Source organism: Benincasa hispida, chromosome 10 (genome assembly GCF_027475165.1).
Source record: "Benincasa hispida cultivar pf3 chromosome 10, pf3_genome.v1.1, whole genome shotgun sequence".
In the NCBI taxonomy this organism is placed as follows: Eukaryota; Viridiplantae; Streptophyta; class Magnoliopsida; order Cucurbitales; family Cucurbitaceae; genus Benincasa; species Benincasa hispida.
This window is the reverse complement of record NC_143487.1, coordinates 25223669-25245975: the sequence shown is the minus strand read 5'-3', so window position 1 is coordinate 25245975 and position 22307 is coordinate 25223669. Positions and strand designations below refer to the sequence as shown.

General features: G+C 39.9%; 1 long non-coding RNA gene across 5 annotated transcripts in view; it reads left to right on the top strand.

The window, feature by feature from the left end:
- The window catches only part of LOC120089259 (uncharacterized), a 51750-nt gene that overhangs the window by 5467 nt on the left and 23976 nt on the right, over positions 1-22307 (top strand). The window contains exons 4-5 of one of the 5 annotated variants that reach the window (XR_005485118.2): positions 14162-14414; positions 14530-15164. This is a non-coding gene — a long non-coding RNA (uncharacterized LOC120089259). Of the gene's footprint in view, positions 1-14161; positions 14415-14529; positions 15165-22307 lie in introns of those variants that run through there. The other 4 variants (XR_016523781.1, XR_016523780.1, XR_016523779.1 and 1 more) reach the window with 4 other exon arrangements.

The following is a 22307-nucleotide window of genomic DNA, read 5'->3' as shown; positions in this document are numbered from 1 at the left end:
CTGGCCATTCACACCCATTCAAATCAAAGGACCGCCCTCAATGGCAGGAGTTCCCAACTCACTCAAGATTGAGGTCATGTTACCTATGGTCATCCTAGTGAAGTGAAGTCTCAGTTATGAATAGTGTTATATAACGAGACGTTAATACTTCGTGGTCAGGTCTTATACAAACTCTTTGTATAGGACGCCCCCTCTCGCATGTCCCCTACACGAATGATTAGGATCAGACCATCTGTGACAAGTCACAACACTTGTGACCATTCTACAAAGCAGGCTGCATTCGTAGCATTACCAAGATAAAGTTTCCCTCCTATATTCATATACTACAGACCATTTTGGATATCACTCAAGACATGATCCACTTGTATGTCACTACATACATGGTTAAGTTACATACAAATAACCAGGGATATTAAGTTTATTGGTTTGTGGTAAAATCTAAATGTGCAAAGTCAAGTAGTGAAGTAAATATCATTTATATTATACATCATAAGTGTTTGTACAAAGTTGTTTACAAACTACTGGACATGAGACTTTAGGGCACAAACCCCAACACTGTATACCTACAACAAACTGAGCCTCTCCCAAATCTTTCATTTGGAATTGGTTCGTTAGCCAGTTCTTAACTACAGTCAATAGACCTACATCATTCCCAATGAGTAGGATATCGTCTACATACAACACTAAGAAGACTACTAAAGCATTGATGATCTTCTTGTGGACACAAGGTTCATCAACGTTTTGGTCAAAGCCATACGACTTGATCGCAGTATCAAACTGTGTGTTCCAAGATTGAGACGCCTATTTTAGTCCATAAATGGACCGATTCAGTTTGCAAACCTTTTTCTCTTGACCTTGGGCTATGAATCCCTCGGGCTGCACTATATAAATGGTCTCCTCAAGATTACCATTCAGAAAGGCCGTCTTGACGTCCATTTGCCAGATCTCATAATTATAATAAGCTACAATGGATAGGAGGATGCAGATCGACTGTAACATGGCAATAGGCGAGAAAGTTTCCTTATAGTCGACTCCCTCTACCTGGGTATAACCCTTTGCCGCAAGTTGAGCCTTGAAGGTCTATACCTTCCCATCAACACCCCGTTTGCACTTGTAGATCGATTTACAACCTATAGGTCTTATCCCATCATGCTGATCTACAACATCCCATACTGAGTTGAAATACATCGACTCCATCTCGAGATCCATGGCCTTGACCCATTCATTCCGGTCAACATCCTCTATCGCCTTTTTATAAGACAACGGATCCTCAACGTCGCCATCTGCTACCATAGCAAGGATTTTCGTGAAACCCAGATAGCGAACTGGTGGGGTCGCAACCCTCCCACTACGTCGAGGTTCCCTCAACTCTTAAGGTGGAACCGACCTACTAGACGAAATCCCATCAATCTTGCTGATGTAGCAAGCTTTTCAACAACTCTTGTTGAAGTTTCAATAGTTTCATTGGAAAGCTCATGCAACACAACTTTGCTTCGTGGACTGTGCTCCCTTATATGATCCTCCTCAAGGAAAGTAGCGTTTTTTTTTAAACAAACACCCTATTTTTCGTCGGATCATAAAAATAACCCCTTCTATACCTTTGGGGTAGCCTACAAAGAGACATAAACTCGAACGTGGTTCCAACTTCTTGGGATTAGCCTCAAGCACATGTGCAAGGCAACCCCAAATGTGGAAGTGATGTAAACTAGCTTTACGCCCGTTCCACAACTTCAGAGGTGTTCTGAAAACACTCTTGGAGGGAACACAGTTGAGTATATATACCACAGTCTCCACTACAAAACCCAACAACGAGTCCGGTAAGGAAGCGTAACTCATCATCGAGCGAACCATGTCTAACAAGGTCCTATTTCTCCTATCCGCTATACCATTCTGTTGAGGTGTACCCGACGCTGAGAGTTGGGAAATGATTCCATGTTCTATCAAATAGTCCTGGAATGTTGAGTCCAAAAACTCTCCACCTCGATCCGATCGAAGTGTTTTAATCCGTCTATCTAATGCGTTTTCAATTTCAGCCTTGAACTCTTTAAACTTTTCAAAAGATTCAGACTTCTGTTGCATAAGATAAACATACCCGTATCTTGAGTAATCATCAGTAAAACTGATAAAATACTCATAGCCACCTCGGGCTTGCACATTCATAGGACCACGAAGGTCAGAATGTACTAACTCAAGAGGCTCATTGGCTCTATAACATTTTCCAGTAAAATGTCGTTTAGTCATCTTACCCTTAAGACAAGATTCACACACTAGTAAAGAATTTTCTTCTAACTCATTTAGAAGTCCATTCTTCACCAATCTCTCAATCCTATTGAGATTGATGTGCCCTAAACAAAGATGCCAAAGTTGGGCATTTTCTTTTGGAGAAATTCGTCGACGTTTTGTTTGAGTTATGACAATTTTGAACAATTCAATATTATGGAGGGAATTAATGGCTAACGGCCTTAGCACATATAAATTCGATTCCAGATTCGTTATGCAAATAAAAACACCATCTTTATGAATAAACACTTTGTCCACATTAAACAAGATAGTATATTTACATTGCAATAAACACTTTGCAGAAATGAGGTTCCTCTTTAGTTTGGGAACTATATATACATCATTTAAATTAAGAAACCTATTCTATAAAGCTAATTGGAGTCCACCCACTGCCACAGTTGAGATGACGTGCCCGGTGCCTACTCGCATCATCATCTCATCAGCCTCCAGATGTCGCCAAGATCTAATCCCCTTTAAAGAAGAACAAACATGGTTAGTGGCGCTTGAATCAATTATCTAGGCAGAATCATCATTCTCCACTAAATAAGTTTCAAGAAAAAGTAAGTCACATTTACCTTTATCTGCCTTGGCCTTAACCTTGGCTATTTTCTTCTCTTTCAGATACCGAGGAAAGTTCCTTTTCCAGTGTCCATCTTGGTTGCTGTGGAAACGCTTTCCCTTAGCAACATTTGGATGCCTCCTTGGGGCGACAGGTGGTGGGTTAGCAGGTGCCTTCCCTTTTCCCTTACCATTCTTCTTCTTCTTCCCCTTTGCAAAGTTAGAAGTAGAAGGTGCAAACTTCGTTCCTGAGGCCGAACCTTTATAGAACGTCCTGAAGTATGAAGCAAAATTTGCCTCACTCTTCTGCCTCTCCTTACTTTTCAGTAAAGATTCGTATGTCTGCAACTCGTTGAGGAGAGTTGTAAGGTTATATTTCACTTTGTTAAGAATCACATTACTAACAAAGTGCAGGAAGCTCTCCGATAAAGAATGCAGGATTATGCTAACCTGGCTGCCCTCATCATGGTAGACCCATTCAACTCTGCCACATTAAAGTGGACCATCATGTTTAGCACATGTTCACGAACAAAGGCGCCTTCTTCCATTTTAAAGTTGAATATGTATTTAAGAGCTTTATGCATAAGCTGTTCAGACGGTTGTCTAAACATCCCCCGCAGAACTCCATGATCTCACGCACTGAGACCATAGGCTCATGTTTCTTGGCCAAGACTTTAGAAAGACTTGCCAAGATGTAGGCTCGGGCCTTCTCATTCGCCCTTGTCCATCGCTCGTATGCCTCCCGAACATTTCGAGCGGCATTCAGAGCTGGAATATAAGGACAAGCCTCTGTGAGAGCGAACATGAGATCCTCGATATCAGGATCGCCGTGATCATGTGTTTTCATGTTGCGAAATTATCGCCAGTAAGTTTTTCGGCGCTTCATAATGCCAACATGGTTGTTGCCATTTTGAAAATGTTGTTGAAAATACAAACAAAATTTTATTAGATTTTGCTAAACCACTTTTAAACCAATCAGTTTTGCAAAACAGTTTCAAGTACCCTAAGTTATAGACTTCTATTTTGCAATGATGCCCTAGTGAAGCAAGACAAACGTCACCGGTGGGGTGATCTGTTGCCCCTTCGTTGGGATGAGACATTCTCAACCATTTGGCAGAACTAACTCTTGGAACTGAACCTAACAGCCACCATTTTTCGGTCCAGAATCGTTAACCTTTAACTATTCCGCGTAAGTGTAACCCCTCGCTTTCGGTGCCAGAGTCTCGCCCTAATGAGCCCACCGTAGGGAAGAAGCAGATTAGGACAAGAGACTAAGTTACCTAATCCTCTTATAGGAGATCAAATAAAGAAATGCGCAAATCTGCCATCTTTTAGGGGGACACTCCCAGGGTGCTTGAGGCGATGCACAGTAACTTTATTCAACCTAACGAGAGAGACCGAGGGGTATGCTGTCACACTTCCTGCTCCCACTTACTATGAACACTCTCTCCGTCTACCTTGATATTGACCTACCCAAACACCATCTGTTAGGGGGACACGCCAAAGGTGCTGCGAGGCCGAGGGTAGATCTCACGGTGTGGACTATTTAGGAAAAACGTGAAAGGTTTAAGTGAAGCATCTTATGCACCAAATACCTCCCACTCAATGTTCTACCTAGGGTTCATTAACCTAGACAATTCGACTATTGATTTTAGTCTAAGTCATCTTTTTAAACTTTGCTCATAAACAACGTTTGTCTATGAAATATGAACAAGTTCAAGTAGTCACATTTAAACACTTTAATGGACTGTCCTCACCTTGCATGCATGCATCAAATCTATCTAATTCACCTTTCCAAGTAAGTTCCCAGGTAGGGATGTTATGTTTCCGTCAACTTAAATACCCCAGCCTAGATAGAACCCGCCTTAGACAAAAGGTCCCTTATAGATAGATGTGCTACACTTTAACCTTTTATTAGCCAATTTAATTTTATTAAACTGATTAAAAGATTAAAGCCTCAGGGATGCTAATCGTATTAGAACCGTGATCCTAGGTCTATGTTATCCAAGTTTTAAACACTTTAAAACCATGAATTAAACCTAAGTGAGCATGCATGTCTTTCTTATTTCTTTTAGTTCTAATTTCTCTTTAACGTTTAAAAAGAAACAACTAAAATCATTGAGCATAACGAGGTATTTATAACATTTATAAAAAAACTTATGTGTCATGCTTCATGAAATTTCCGGTCATTACTATACATAACTTTTATATAACGTGTAACAACCAAGCAAACACACTATCATTCACCCTTATACTATAACAATTATAATATAAAGATGATGCATGTCAATGCTTTTTATGCATGCATAAATATAACTCTTATATTATATGATGCATGAGCATACTCTTACATAATTAAAATCATGCTTCTCTAAATTATAACAATTACAATAAAGAGATGATGCATGACCATTGCATAACCTAAGGTGGGATTTACTATATGTACATACCATATGACATATAAAAAACATACATCGCATGTAATAAATAAAGGATTAATGGACTAGGATGATCCTTTACAAAAACCGGAATGAAAAAACCCTATCTATTATATTTTTCATCGAGCAAATCGGTTCACAGGCGAACCGAGTCTTGAACCGCCAAGAAGCCTTCATTGTGTAGCAAATGCCATAGGTATATGATCGTTCAGCGCGCACTAGACGATAGAAGCATAATTAAACGATCATGTAAATGACAACGAAGCTGCGAAGCTTGATCGTCTATGCGATCGCGTAGCACCACGACAGGTAAACGATTTATCGTGCGTTACTAAGCGATCATTTAGTCAGTTACGAAGCGATGAAGCTTGCTAACCTAAACGATCGTCCAGTGCGCACGTGCATTAAACGATATGCGAGCATCTCATCATCTAACCGATGCGTGCAACCAGGTAAGCGATTTACCTTACATTACTAAGCAATCGTTTAGTTAGTTACTAAGCGATGAAGCTTACTGACCTAAATGATCGTCTAGCGTCCGCATGCGTTAAGCAATCCGCGAGCATCTCATCGTCTACACGACGCGATACTCCGTGATCGCGTATCCGATCGTCAAAACAATATGATCAACTATTGATTGTATACCACATCGTTTAACTGATGCGTTCAACAGCGATCATGTACTCCATCGTCTTTACGATGCGATCAACAGCGATCACATCCCACATCTTTTGTACGATGCGATCAACCCTAGATCGCCTCCTTCTTCAAAGAACTGCAATGTTTGCCCAGAACTTTTTCGATGAATGACTCAAAACTTCAAACAAACTTTGGATATAGACTCGATAACGATTATTAATGCCCAAAAACGTAGAGGCCTTTACAAAAAATCGCAAATGTAAAAGGATCTAAATCAAACCGAGGCTAATCATCCCAAAAAACATCCATTAATCCGCACATCCACAGGAAATTTAACCCTTAAACAATGTAGAAATGCACCCACCATGAATGTAAATGTCATTTCATTGCAAGAGATGAAATTGGAGTATTAGAATCTGAAACCTAGCTTTGATACCAATTGAAGGATCTTTTACCGAAGAGTTCCATGAGCGCATTCGGATCGCTCTGATCTCACCGTGACAAAAATACATATAATACATTCTAACATATAGTTATGTAAACAAATCTTAATTTACGGCATGCTATAAACAAGATATACTAAGAGAGAGAGTGCCATACCAGTTGAAGACAATCTTCAAACTTTGAAACTCAAAGCAGCGGAACCCTTCACCCGATTAACCAACGCCCAACAGCAGTGTCGACTACAGTAGCACGAACAACCGCACGAACACGAACGCCGGGGGGACGACACCACCAGAAAAGAGCCTTAGGTATTCTTGGAGTGAGAACCCAAAGCATGATTTTTGGTGAATTTGGTAGAGGAAGGAGGAAACACGGATCATGTAGGCGATAAGAAAGTGAGAGGGAAAAAGACGCTATTGTATAGAAAAATGCTTATCATTTAGGAGAAGCTACATGATCATGTAAGTTTTACTGAATAATCGTTTATGAAATGGTATACGATCGTTTAACAAAATCGGCACATTATATGATCGTTTAGAGAAGCTATGCGATCGTGTAGGAAATAGTGTGCGATCATTTAGGCACGAGGTGGACGATTGTTTAGGCGGAGAGGGACTATCGTATAGGCTTTCGATTCTTTTAAGCGATCATTTACTTTCACCAATGCATGCTTCACTTTTTCTTTTGGACGATCAATTGAACTCACTATTCAAAATGAAACAATTTCATTTTTATTTCATCGGTTACAATAACCGACTCATTCTGACTAACCCACGTCCAAACATGATTTTTGGGTTAATTATCATATAATTAACCAATTAAAATATTAATAAATATAATCATATTATATTTTTATCCTATAGTTTGATATCACATATCTACTATAGTATTTTCTCCTCTACTTGATATAAATCATATTTATATCTAATTTCCTCCAAAATAATGTATCTCATACATTTAGCTAATTATATTATATATAATTAACCAGTCAATTATATCATAGATAATCGAACTTCCTCTTGTCAATTTGAACATTTCAAATTAACCCAAACACTGGTTCTCGACTTTATCCAAGCTACCCAGGGAACCTAGTGGACCTGTGGCTCGAAGCTTCAACAGTCCGTGAATAACTGACTAAACTCTTTAGCCACGAGATCCACTATCTGTTAACTGTCAGACATTCCACTAAAGACCAATAGCTGAACTCTTCTTACCACATATATATTTCTATGTCCATCGGATATAACCAATCATGAGTACGATGACCCTTCACAGATGCTCGTAAGTAAAGTTGGGTCAAATTACCGTTTTGCCCCTATAGTTACATCTCACTCCTTAAGTACCACTGATTTCTCTAATGAACAATACAACATAGTCCAACTATGTGTGAACACCTCTCGGGCCAAGAGAAGGTGTGTGGCGCCACATCGTTCAAGCCCCCGAATCAGCCCTTAATGAGAGGTAGAGAGGTCCTCTGTAGAATTGGATGCAACTTTCTTTGGTGCCATCTGTAGAATTCTTGACTCGGATGACGAGAGAGAGATGAGAGGTAGAGAGGTCCCACCGGGCGTGCTAATTTGTTCGCACGAGATTTTCGGAGAAACGTGTTTCGTGGAGTTGAACTTGAGTTGGTGTTGAAGTTGGAGTTGATTTGATGCGATGTGGTTCGATCTCTAAAACTTGATCCTCTGATTCTCTTTCAGTTGGGTGAATATACTTGACACTGAGAAGGAAAGCACCGAACGTTCTTGAAGTAGAAGTCTTGAAAGCTTGGAGTAGAAGTCTTGGAAGAGTATTTATGTCTTCAAAGGTCTTCTGCCTTATAGAAGTGCAGCTTCAGGAGTATTGGAACCTTGAAGTAGAAGTTTTGAAAGAGGATTTATGTCTTCAAAGGTCTTCTGCCTTATATGAGTGCAGCTTCAGGAGTTTTGGAAGCTTGAAGTAGAAGTTTTGGAAGAGTATTTGTATCTTCAAAGCTCTTCTGCCTTATAGGAGTGCAGCTTCAGAAGTCTTGGAAGCTTGAAGTAGAAGTCTTGGAAGAGTATTTGTGTCTTCAAAGGTCTTTTGCCTTATAGGAGTGTAGCTTCAGGAGTCTTGGAAGCTTGAAGTAGAAGTCTTGGAAGGGTATTTGTGTCTTCAAAGGTCTTCTTCCTTATAGGATTGCAGCTTCAGGAGTCTTGGAAGCTTGAAGTAGAAGTCTTGGAAGAGTATTTGTGTCTTCAAAGTTCTTCTGCCTTATAAGAATGCAACTTTAGGAGTCTTGGAAGCTTGAAGTAGAAGTCTTGGAAGAGTATTTGTGTCTTCAAAGGTCTTCTGCCTTATAGGAGTGTAGCTTCAGGAGTCTTGGACGCTTGAAGTAGAAGTCTTGGAAGAGTATTTGTGTCTTCAAAGGTCTTCTGCCTTATAAGAATGCAACTTTAGGAGTCTTGGAAGCTTGAAGTAGAAGTCTTGGAAGAGTATTTGTGTCTTCAAAGGTCTCCTACCTTATAGGAGTGTAGCTTCAGGAGTCTTGGACGCTTGAAGTAGAAGTCTTGGAAGAGTATTTATGTCTTCAAAGGTCTTCTGCCTTATAGGAGTGCAGCTTCAGGAGTCTTGGGAGTCCTCTACTTGTTTGTGAATTCTTTCTGGGTCTTCTGAGTGTAGAAAATGCTGCCCTTACAAATGAAGAGAACTTCTCTATTAATAGAGTTCTCAGGTGGGCTTCGTGTGTTTGGTTGGTCCATGGGCCTGACCCTTGGGCCCAATTAGTTGGTTTTGGGTCTGATCTAGAATTTAGGTCCAATTCAACTTTTTTTGTAGTTTGAAGTTTAAGCCCAAATAGTAATATCAAATTGGACCAATTTAATCTTATCTGATTCATCCGCGTGACGTCATCGAAACTTGTCTTCAATTCAATTCGGGATATGTGTCAACTTCTAATTGGACCCAAAGTCAATGATTTAGAAATTCGTCGTTAATTTAGCAAACGACGTGGTGACTTGTGATTGGTCCAAAATTTCTCATTCAACAACACTGTCTTACGGTTTAGTCTGATTTGAGCTAGCAGGGAGACCTAATGGACCTACAGATCATGATTATAACAATCCAAGATTAATCGATTAAACTCTTTAACCTAATTAACCAACACTTATTAACTATTGGGACACTCCATTAAAGCCCAGTAGTTACACCCTCTTCACTATAAATATATTTCTGTCCACTTGATTTAATCATGATTAGTATGTCGATCCTTCACAGATTATTCATAATTATATTTAGGTCAAAATTATCGTTTTACCTTTGTAATTACATCTTGCTCCTTAAGTCCCACTGATCCTCTAATGAACAATTTGTTTGTGGTCCAACTACCAAATTCAGTCCCTCTTGGGCCAATAAGAGGGTGAGGCCCCTTGTTCAAGACCCGAAAACATCACTTAAGAGAATAACCTATCTACTATCCCTAGAATTGGGTAGGAGTGACTTCTATCTTACAGAATTATGTTCCCAGCTATCTACCCGACCTTATCCCTAAAATGGGCGGCTTATTGCATCGGCGATGATGAACCACTCTCACCCATGAAGATTAAGGGATAATCCTGAATAAACAGGAGTTCATAGTTAGCTCACGATTAAGATCGAGTTACTTAGGTCATCGAATTGAAATAGTCAGTCCTAATAGTAAACGACATTATAAAGTAAAAGTAACTATTTCGTGGTCCGGTCTTATGTAAACTCATTGCATAGGATGTCTCCATTCACATGTCTCCACATGAATGATTCAAGATCACATCGTTTGTATCAAATACAAAGTAGACCGCATCTATAGTGTCCCCAGGATAAGGTACCCAATCTTGTCCTTATACTATAGACCGTTTTTGGCTATATACTTGAACTTGATCCACTTTTATATCTTCACATATATACTAGAAGAATTTTAGGCTTTAATGTCGGTTTTAAACCGACATTAAAAGGCTTTAATAACACTGTCTTTAATGTCGGTTGCAATCAACATTAAAGCCATTTAATGAAATTTGCAACCGACATTAAAGCACTTTAATTCGGTTGCAATTGAAGCTTAAGAATCAAATGAAGTCCTTTAAACTAAAGCCTATAATCTATCCGTTTTATCAATTATTGTCCATTTTTTTAAATTCCATTGTCAAATCCATTTTTTGGGTAAAAAAGTATAGCATGACACATCATCATTGAACACTATGGCTATGACATATTATTTATGTATGGCTTGCAAATCTATTACATTTAATCCGTAAATTTTGCTATAAAATTATAATTTAAAAGGCCGTACAATAATTCAGCCTTTGAAAACACAAATTATAAGTAATACAAATATTATGATTTTACAAACATTATGAGTTTACTGTCCCTCTCCACTTGGTAAGTATGGATCCCTTCATAATTCTTCTTGAACAGAACCCCCCTAGCTTCAGCAGTGTCTGGTTATAGGCATCTTTGTCTGACCACTGTTGTTCAAAGAATCACAAACAAAAAAGGTTTAAAACAAAGGATTGAAAGTGAAAATGTGATAATAATTCATATTCAACTAACCATGTTTATTGGGAATATATATAAATGGTACATTCAAGGCAAAATTCTTGTAGTGAATGTGTTGGATCTAGAGTTCCCCAAGAAAAAACATAAAGAGGTTGTGATACCAAATTGAGGTTGTGATACCAAATCTTTACTCCTTTGTTGCACCTACAAAACAAGAAAACTCAATAGTTAAATAAATGAGAGAATCTTCTTTTTCAAGATCTTGAAGAAGAGAAGCTTGGTTACCTAGATATAAGATATGAAAAACGATGGAAAATTTTCGACAGCATAACGATGAAGTTGGACTCATCAACTAAAACTTATTAAAACTGTGAGTCAAACATTCTTTTAGAGTATTTAATTAGCATAATGCACATGTTCTCAAGCCAATCAAAATGCTTTTTACTCCAGGAGAATCTATAACTGCCATAATATAGCAGAGACTCTAGTAAATATTCATATGTAGAGTATAACTTCCAAAACAACTCAAAGACGCCATACCTGCAGCTATCTCCTAAAGCAACAAGAGACTATGAATATAAAATAGAATCTTTACCAAATTCACATTTAAAAGGAATGCATCCAAATCCATAGTCTTCAAAGGTTGCTTTAACAGTCAACGGTAGCCTCAGCAAATAAAAACATATTTATCTACATGCTCTCAATTATGCACATACCTTCAGGCGGTCTCTCTGCTCAGAGTATTTGAAAAGGATTGCTTCTTCAGTCGTGTAGCTCCAACAGCCCATCGTATAGCTCAATCGTTTAGTAAACGATCTTGCTCTCAATGATCTCGCGCACAGTCTATTGTTTAGCTACCGCGCCTATCATTTACCTCCATCGTTTAACACTGACGCCTTATCATCTAACCCATTCACCTATCGCTTAATGTTATCGCCTATCGCTTAGCATTTCTCCTATCGTGTTGCGCGTCTGCTCATTGTCTAACGTAGCATGGCTATTGTCTAGCACTCATGCACATCGCATAACGCCATCGTGTAATCTATCGCTTAGCGCCCGCGCATCGCTTTAACGCTCAATGCTATCGTCTAGTGCTATCCTCTAGTGCTATCGTCCAGCTTCTACGCTTATCGTCTAGCGTTTACATTGATCATGCAGTACTTGGCTTATCGTATAGCCCGATTGTCTAGCGCGTCACTCCTCATTGTTTAACGCCGCATGCATATCTACACGATCGTCTAGCGCATCGCTTAGCTCCGCGCATCTACTATATGATCGTCTACCTCATCGTTTAGCTCCTCGCATTGCTACACGATCGTCTAGTGCCTACCTACACGATCGCCTACCTCATCGCGTAGCGCCGCTCACTTACTAGACGATTTTCTACCTCATCGTGTAGCACTGCTCATTTACTACACTATCGTCTACCCAGCGCCTTGCGCTTAACATTTTGCTTTCACTGCTCTTGCTCACGCATACCCAACACATGAGAAACTCTTGGCAACGCCTCTTGCCAATACTTCGGTCAATCATGTGTTCAACCTCACAAGTGCATGGTTGCCTTTCTACTCATATTATCCATTAATGTCTCCGAATGCTCAACGTAGGGGTCCTTTTTTACTTTACATTCTACAGTAGAACTTCAAGTAATTCAACAAATGTATCATATACAACAAAACCATTAATCAAATCGAATTTCAAAGGCCATAGACACATAAAAAGGCCCAAATCTAGGAGCAGAGAGACATATTCAAGTGTAATCGCAGCTGGCTTTCATTGAGACATTTACACAAACAGTTGAGAGGCGTAGACATAAGAACAAAAATTGTTGTGAGTTTAAGAGAGGAAAGAGAAGAAAAGCATACTAATATGGACGAAAATGCGGTGGACAAAGACGAACGGTGGCAGATCTGGAGACACACAGCGAGGGAAAATCGAACGACGAACGGCGACAAACACCACGTGGAAATATAAACTTTAGATTTGAAGACACATGATTAACGTATCAAGTTTGGGTGCTTATTTATCAAACTGAGAGTATAAGAAACAGAAAAATAACTGAAGAGGGAGCAGTAGATCCGAGTTGTGGTGCTTCGACAGAACGAGCAGAAGATCCGAGCGACTGGGTGCAACGGCGTGGGTTGTACGACGAACAGACCTGCACGGAAGCTAGATCTACACCACGACAGACTCTTCACCCACGATTGACGGACAAATAGGAAGTGTTTGGAAGAGAGAAGTGAGAAAGAAGAGGGTCTGAAGAGGGAAGTGTGAGAATGAGAGGAAAAAGAAAATAGGGGGAGAATAAAGAGGGAAAAATGAAAAAAATGGGGGGAAAATAGAAAGTGAGAAGATAAATTAAGCAGGTCTTTAATGTCGGTTTAAAACCGACAAAAGGTACCCCTACAATGCCGGTTTAAAACCGACATTAAAGATCCATTTAAAAAAAAAACAAAACCGACATTATACATCCGATTTCACTTTTTTCAACCGACATTAAAGCCCAAAATTCTTGTAGTGATAGTTTAAGAATTCATGTTATACCCAGGGGTTCTTAGTTTATTGAATTTAGGGTTCTTAATGTGCAACTCACATATTCAATAATAATTTTACTAAATAAACCTTAATAACATCTTTATTGCAAAATAGAAGATGTTTAATCTTTAAAAACCACAAGATTAAATCATGTGGACATAATATATCTATAGTGAAGGGAGTGCTACTATGGGTGGAGTGACCCATTAGTTAACGAATGAGGATTAACCTAGTCTAATGAGTTTAGCCAATTAATCTCGGATCGTTGGAGCCCATGATCTGTAGGTCCGCGAGGTCCCCCTACTAGCTCGTAACGGACTAGCTCTAGAATAGCGTGATAGGTTAATTTGAATTGTTCAAATTAGAATTAAGGGAATTAGTACTTATATGAGATATAATTACATGTTTAATATGAGAATTAAACAAAATAGGAGAATTTATATATTTAAATATGATTTAAATATATAAAGATGGATATGTGTTAAAATTAATTTAATATTTGATATTAAATTAATTAAAATTCATTTAATAATTAATTTATGAAATTAATTAATTTTTTTATTTTTAAAATAAAAATAGATTTTATAAAATCAAAATTTGATTTTTGAGATAAAATTTGAAAATTAGAAAACAAAACACTAAAATTGAAAATATTGATTTTCCATTATCCATTTCTTCACTTGCTCACACATGAAGCATTTTCTTTGCCTTGTCTTCTCCAAGCATGAGCTGCAACTCATGCAACTCTCTCCTTTGCATGTTGATCTGCAATATAGTGAAGAGATTGGAGTGAAAATTGGGCATGGAATCTTAGAGAATTTTAGAAAAAATTCGGGTTGAAGAAAGGGTTCTTCAATAAGGTTGCTGCAGTGAGCTTTTCTCCTTCATCCCTTGATTCAAGCTTGTTTTGAGTTCCAGAACTCAATCTAGAGCACCAAGAGAATAGTGTGGAAAATCTTGAGGTGGCCTACAACAAGATTTGGAGAAGATAGCAGCTGGAGAAGGAGCTTTGAAGAAGTTCTACAAGAGGTATGTCTTGAAACTCACTTGTTTTCTGCATGCTTTATATTTTGCCAAAATTAGTGAATTTTAGTGGTTAGATGATTCTTGTGCTTTCGCTGTTACTGATACAATCCTACACAAGAAATAGGGTACACTTTAGAAATGATGATATCAAGCTGCCGGTTGTAATCTCTTATTCCCTTTGGCCTTGATGTTGGCTGCTTCAAGGTGGTTATAATGAAAGTAGATGGTGCTCTCTTACATTTCAGAAAAGAAGACTGAGCTCTCACTCGAAATTCCTCAAAGAGAAGCTCAAGATTGAAGACAATGGTGGAAATGGGGAGGAAGTTAGCACAATTTCGGCCAATCTCTTGGTAAAAAAGAAGCTTCTTAGTCTATTTCTAATGATGAATTGACACCTTGTAGTTAATTCCATGCCCTGCTACGCTGAATCCTCCCATCGCAGATTCGTTGGTCCTGTCGGGACTGTTTCAAATATGCTACCAACTTTCCCTGCTACATTGAATCCTCGCGTCACAGATTCATTTTCCTTTCTTCATGTTTAAGCTCAACGCATGGTTCTTCACATGTAAGATTGAAGTTGATATGTTCTCTTTATGCATCCATGGCTGCAACTTTTGTTTCTTTAGCTTACTTTTTCATCTTTTCATAAGAATTTGCATTCAAAGATGTTAGATTTTGTATTTTCAAGATAATGAACTTTGTGAATGCTTAACGAAAAGTTTATCTATTTACATGAATTTCATTTCAAGTTAATCCATTGTCCTCTTAATTTCCCTAATTCTTCAAAACAAAGAACTACAAAAACTTTTATTTCTACAAGTTATCACACACCCTGAAATATAGAAAAATACTTGTCCTCAAGCATTTATTTAAAGTCTTAACGTATATATCAACTTAAATTAATGCACTAACTTGACCTCTCAACATGCTCCAAGTTTTGAGATTTATTGTACCAGCAATTATCCTCAACTTATTCACTCCCTTACAGAATTACTTCTTAAATTTAAATGCAACAGACTTATTCTTCAAAATTCCATTACTCATTTCCTAGCATTCTTAATTGACCTTTATAGCAATGTGCCCATAGTTCAAAAACACAAAACTTCTCTTTGCTACTTTTTATTTAATTAAGTACACTTATAAATGGGTATGTATTGATCCGATTTACTCACCTTTGTCTTGGCTTGCCCTCACAGATGTCATGGACATCCCATTACGATCAAGTGCCCTTTTCAACATTAACTCTAGGCTTAGCTAATTTTTTTTGGCTTAGACATTTGGAATTGCATAATTTATTTGATTTGATTGTATGTTTATCATGGTTATCCAACTTCATTTTGGCTTTCACCCACGGGTGTCATGTAAGACCCTAACACTAAATCTAAAGTGGGAGGTTAAATAGAAAAATCCTAAGTAAGGATAGTGGGGCAAAGGGAGAAAAATATAAAAAATTATCCAAAAAGGTGACCAAAAGTCTAAATGCCTATGAAGGGCTTGAAACATATTGGACGCAAGAAGGCATGAAGGATGGAAGCAAGAAAACTTGAAAAAAATGGCTAAGGGTCGCATACAACCAACGCAAAGGCATACATGAGCCATGCGATCACGGGAAGCAAGCATGTGTCGAGTGAGCATGCTAGGTGTACAGGCCATGCGTCAAGGACAAGCGCACAGGCCATGTGCCAAGCACGCAGCCATGCGTCGAGGACAAGCGCACAGGCCGTGCGTCAAGCGCAGCCCATGCGTCGATGGTGTATGCCGAGCGCCCTGTCTATGCATCAAACGAGCAAGCGGGCAAGCCATCCTATGCATCGAAGCGCTGCCGAGTCTGCCGAGCAGCCATGCACTATGCGGCGAGGCACGCCCATGCGGCGAGACACGCCCACACGGCCGAGAGTGCCTATGCGGCCAAGCACGCAAGTGCCTAGGCAGCACACCATGCGTCGATGGTCAGCACCATGTGTCCACGCTTAGTAGGCTGAGCAAGCACACCTAGCAAGCCATGCGTCGAGGGTGAGCGACCACCCTATGCGTTGGTGATGACCAACTCATGTGTTGGCTAAATGGGACTTTTGATGAAAGAAGGGTGAATTGCTATGCGTTAAGGATAAAAGGTAAGGCTAATTGATGGAAAAATTCAAGGGAGAATGCCAAGAGTATACGAGTATAAGTCTTAAACAATTTAAGTAGAGAAATATGTGAAGTATTTAAGTAATTTAGGTGGCAAAAGGATGATCACATAAATTTCTAATAGGAGGTGACTAAAGGAGATTTCATGCAATTGAAGTCTTATCACCCAAGTAGGAGGTGGGTGAAGCAGATTTCATGCAAAAAAGGAGATTTTGGCTGGCAAGCTGAAATGAGAACAACTCAAGGCTAGGCTAAGGCTAGGCTGGGTAGACTAAGTGTTTGCAGGTCCAAAGTGAGACAAATAGGAGTTGTGTTATCAACATGGGGTGAGTTTGAAATGGCTATAAATAGAGGGGTTGGGCAAGGAGAATTCATTCATACCATCACTTAAATCGTGTGTTGAGAGAATATTTAGAGAGTTACATTTGAGTTATTAGGCTGCCAAGTTGATTGGAGATCAAAAGAAGCAAGGTTGCATTGGTGAGGCATTGAGTCAGTCGGACGCATAGCCAGCCCACACCCTGCATGCATGTAGTGCTGCGTCCGTTCGTTGGTGTGCGCCTTGCTCGACGCATCCCACGTGCTAGCCTAGCGCAGCAGCCTCCCCTGTGCGGCACATCACGCCTAGCGCAACGCATGCCCAAACGCGTCAGTCCCTTGTGCGGCATAACATGCCCACCCTGCCTACTGCCCAACGCCCAACTGCTTATCACGGTCCAAATAACCTTTAAAGAGGCTAATTTTGGTATTTTGGCTAAATTGGAGTAGGGAAAGTATTCTCAAGGTGATTTTAGTGGAAAACTTGCTAACGGTGAGTGTTTACTTAGTTTTATGCATTAATATATGGATAAATGCATATGTAAGTGCCAAATGCATACTTATGATGATTATGCTGTTGCCATGATATTGTTTGTGAAATTGTTATGGAAACTGAGATTATACCCAGATTACATAAGTTAGCATGCTTAACAAAAGGTGCTTGGCGGGAAAATATAGTCGGCCTCGGTGAGAAATAATAGTTGGTGATGACCGACGGGAATTATAGTCAAGTACCTAAGCATGAGTAGCGGAAAAAGAATTGTCGATGTGCACATTGGCGGGAGAAGTGGGTTATAGGAAAGTTTTCATAAAAATTTGTGTGATTGATAATGTGTCCATGATATGAGCATGCCACGTATAGCATGGAACTGGAGGATGATAATTGAATGAATGTACACATGATCATGCATAGATTATACTGGAGTTGTGATTATGTGATTGCTTTCCCAAAAATATGTTTTGCAAAGTGATTATTATTCTAAAAGAACCATTCACTGGGCTTAGTAGCTCACACTCTTCCAAATGTTTTCTTATATCCCCCCTCCCCAGGTAGTAAAGTGGAGCGTTCAGAAAGAAGTCTACTAACCACCAACACACCAGGACTTAATAAATTCTTAGGGCATGACTCAGATCATGTAATAAAGAATATAGGAAATTGAACTATGTGTATGAAAGTTAGATAGAGTGTTGTAAGCATGTTGAAGTCTTTAATAGATAAGGGGGGAAATGTTGAATTTAAATATTATCTTAAGATACTACTGATGTACCCTCATGCTCCCTTCTAGGTCTTAAGGAGTTAAGGCTAGGGAGGGGGTGTGACATGTCATGTAACACCCTCACACTCATAAGATTCCTTTAGATATAGAAAATAGCTTGGAGAGCCAACCTTGGAAGGAAAAGTTTGGCTAAGTCCTTAAACTATGTTTTGGAGGAAGAGAACTTTCTAAATCTCAGAGGCATAGTAGTTTGGAGACAAAATTTGGCTAAGTATCTGAACCATGCCAAGAAAATAAGAGTAGGATTCATAACATACGCAAGGATGAAGAAGCTAGATTAAGTTCAACGTATGGTGTAGTCATAGCATAGTCGACCAAATCATAGTATGATGAACGCATAGTAGGTTCATCCAAGGGGAGGTTCTGGAAAAACTTTGGAGGTTTAGCGGATGTTAAAAGCTATGCTATGGGAGTATGTTATGAGTTGTGGGAACTATGCTACAAACAAAAGAGACTAAACCATGATGAACGTATAAGAGAGCATGATGGGTGCAAAATAGAGCATGATGGGCGCATAGGATGACATGTTGGGCACATAGGGTATTCAAGGGAGAGATTTTGGCTAAGATTTGGGCAACATAAAACACAACAAAGGGAGGAAACCCTAAAAAGTGGTTTGTTGGACGCATAGAGGGTCATGTGGGTGCATAGATGGGCACATGCTTGGGGGAAAAGTAAGGCAAAGAGGACACATGGCTATGCCTTTAAGTGTGAAGAAGAAAGCTATGCGTTGAGAAGAAGATAGAAACCAAAGAAGAAGGAAGTCAAGGAATGATGGATGCATAAGGCTAAAGTTGGTCTATTAGGAGCAAGATGGAAGCATGAGACAACCCCTTGGGGGAAATAATTACACTGAGAAAGCACAATAACCCTAGTGAGCCGCATACTAAGGAGGAAAATGTGTAGGTTGAACGCATACCCTAGATATGAGCCAAAAGAAGAAGCTATGCTATAAAATGAGAGGAAAGTTGGGAGCATAGTTAGGGAACCATGCATTGATCACCATTGGACGCATAGGAAGAGCTCGTTGGACGCATACATGAGGTTAGTGAAGCAACTATGTGCCCAACATAGATTACAATGCATTAGTTAGGAAACTTGGAGAGCAAGGTCGAATTGACAACAATGTGGGATATGTGGCTCAACCAAGTGGAGTCTTGGTCAAGCCGAGGATGAGGTGAACGCATTATAAGACATGCAAAAGGTTGAAATGATAGCTCAAGAAGAAGCTATGCATTGGACAATGCCCAGTGAAGACACCTCAAGCTCGCATGCAAGTAGGAGGTGGCTTAGAAGTAGGTGGTGGCTCAATGTGGTAAAGACACTCAAGATGGGAGTTGCCATGTATTGATGGCATAAGAAGGATGATGAGGACACTTTTGAGGGCCAATAAATACCCCAGGAGAGCATCATTTTAGCTCACAACTCAAATGCCTTCAAAGGAGACTCAAAGGGAGAGAGTTGGAGAGAATTAGGGTTTCAAGGAGAGGATATGCGTTAATGAGGGTGTGTCTATGCATTGGTCATGATATCATGCGCCAATGGAGTTTGAAGTTGAGCTGATAAGGTAGGTTATGCATCCAAGAGGGTGGACCATGCGCCTAACGGCTCTGTTAATGCAACCATGCATCCAAACAAGTGTTGAGGAAGGTGACCATGCGTCCATAACTGTTCTGAGGCTATCCTGTCACACCCTGCCTCGTGCCCACACTCCTAAGCCTGAGGAGAGGCGCGAGGGACCGCAGACCACCCTTTTATGATACCTACTATCCAACTAAACCTCTTTACTACACTCAATAAACTTTTAGACAAGGAGATAACAACAACTGATTAAGTAGGCCCATTTTATATTATAACAATGTAATGTTCATACAAATCCAAGACTTAATTACAAAGTTTACAACAACCATTCTTAAAACCCTCTGGAAGTGTAACTGTGGCTTGTGGCAGACCTTGACCTTAGCAGCACCCTGGAACTCCTCACCTTCCGCTACGTGGGGGGAAAAGACATAAAACATAGAAAACATGAGCTACAAAGCTCAGTGAGTGGTGGCTTTATACAAACATAGGTTTGGTTTCAGAAATTCATTTTTGGGAATACAATTCAAAAATCAACAACAATCACATAGCAAAATATAATCTCCCCAGCCTGTTAGTTGGACAACTCTCGCATGATCATGTACCTTCCCCGGGTATTCTCTGTGAATAACCCGTGATGACCAAACTTGGACACAATCCTATAGTCCGCAGACTATATTATTACTTCCTGTTAGTCATGCTTGAGTACGTTGGCAATTCCAGTCAGGTACCTTGACATTTCTAGCCAAGCGTCCACAAGGCATGCTAACAGTATCCTGAGTATAAATCCCGTTCCAACACAATGACGCACACATTATGACAACAATACCACAACAATCAAATTTAGGCAAAACACATTTCCTGATCATGCCATTATTTCAAACATAACCTATATATATATTCACATATATACATAGAAATAAATCATACAAACAATAGAATATCCACTCACCTTGGTTGGCTAGGAACTTTCCTTTCCAAAGTTCCTTAGGTTTCCTTGGTTTCCCTTTTGAACCCTAAATTCCAGATTCAATTATCAGCTTAGATTACTCATAGTTACACATCTTTTTTTAAGATACTTTCTTCTGCAAACATGTTCTAAAATGTCTCCATAAGCTTACCTAAAATCTTAGCTCAGAACTTCTCGTGGTTTTGCCGAAATCATCAAAACATCAAGACTGGCCCAAGCTTACTCGACAGCTTGACCTTTCTGTATTTTCCTCATTCTCCAGCTCGATTCCTTGGAGTTTATTCTCCAGAAGCCTAACATAAAAACTAGACTCATGTAGCTTTCAGGTGGATTTGGAATCATTCCAAACGCATGAGTATTCTGGGAGATATCCTCGTCCCAAGTTGTTGCTACTTCCAGACCTTCCTGTCTGACAGAATCTTCCCCTCTTGGAACCTCTTGACCAACGCATGGTCTTGCTACCAATGCATGTGTTCCTTCATCAACATATAGATTCCTCACAATTAGCCTTCATACACTTTCTAATGTCCTTTGAAGAGAAATCAAGTTATCATCTGAAGAGAAGTCCTTGGCCCTATTTATAGATGTCCAAAATCTCTCCGAGGCTGACACCTCCTACTTGGCCGCATGTCCAAGTGTCCTTTCTTTTCCAAGCCAACGCAACTCCTTGCCACATCAAGGTTGAAGTGTTAGCTTCTCCTTCAACCAGCACAACCTAATCAGTTTGCAAGCTCTTTGGTGCATCTACCTCACTTGCTTGAAGCCCAAGATTTCTCCCCAATAAGCCACATGTCTGGATGATTTAACATCACCCTTGGTGCATTCCACACCCTTATGGTCGCAAGCCATCTTGGCCTATCGCGCCCTCGCATGGCCTTTGTGTCAAACTATCCTCAAATGCATCCATCTTATCTTTGCGCCCTTGAGATGTCTTTTTAACCTCAACATAACACCCTTCAAGCCATTGTCGCCTAACACCTTTCCCCATATGCGACCTACTAATCTCGATTGTGCCATGTCTAATTAACGCAACCTTACCTTGTGCATCCAATTGACGTAACTTGGTCACATATGCTAGATACTCGCACGACTCATCCTTGACTGCATATCCTTCTCGTTCGCATGGCTTACCTTTGCCCTATGCGCTCAACTAGGATTATGACCAACACTCTTCCAATGCATACTATAGCCTTGTCCTATGCGCCCACATGCCTCAGATGCCCTTGGTACATAACACATCACCAACGCATAACAACCCTTGAGTCAAGCTAGGTCTCAACTCAACGCCTCATGGTACAACTTACCATTGCCTAGGCTCTTGCTAATGCACTAGCGCATCATTGCTATCGCCTAGCACATCATCACATAGCGCTATCGCCCATCGCATAGCGCTATCTTCGATCACATAACGCTATCGTTTAGCGCAACTCCCCACATCGTCTAGCGCCGCACCGTTCCACACGATCGCCTATCGCATCGCTAGCTCCATGCATTTGCTATACAATTGATGACTAAAAATTAGAGGGACGCAATTATGCGATGCATGTCTTAGGTTATACGTTGATTCTCATGCGTCGGTGGTCATGCATTGGAATGAAACTATGCGTTAACGAATGTATGCAA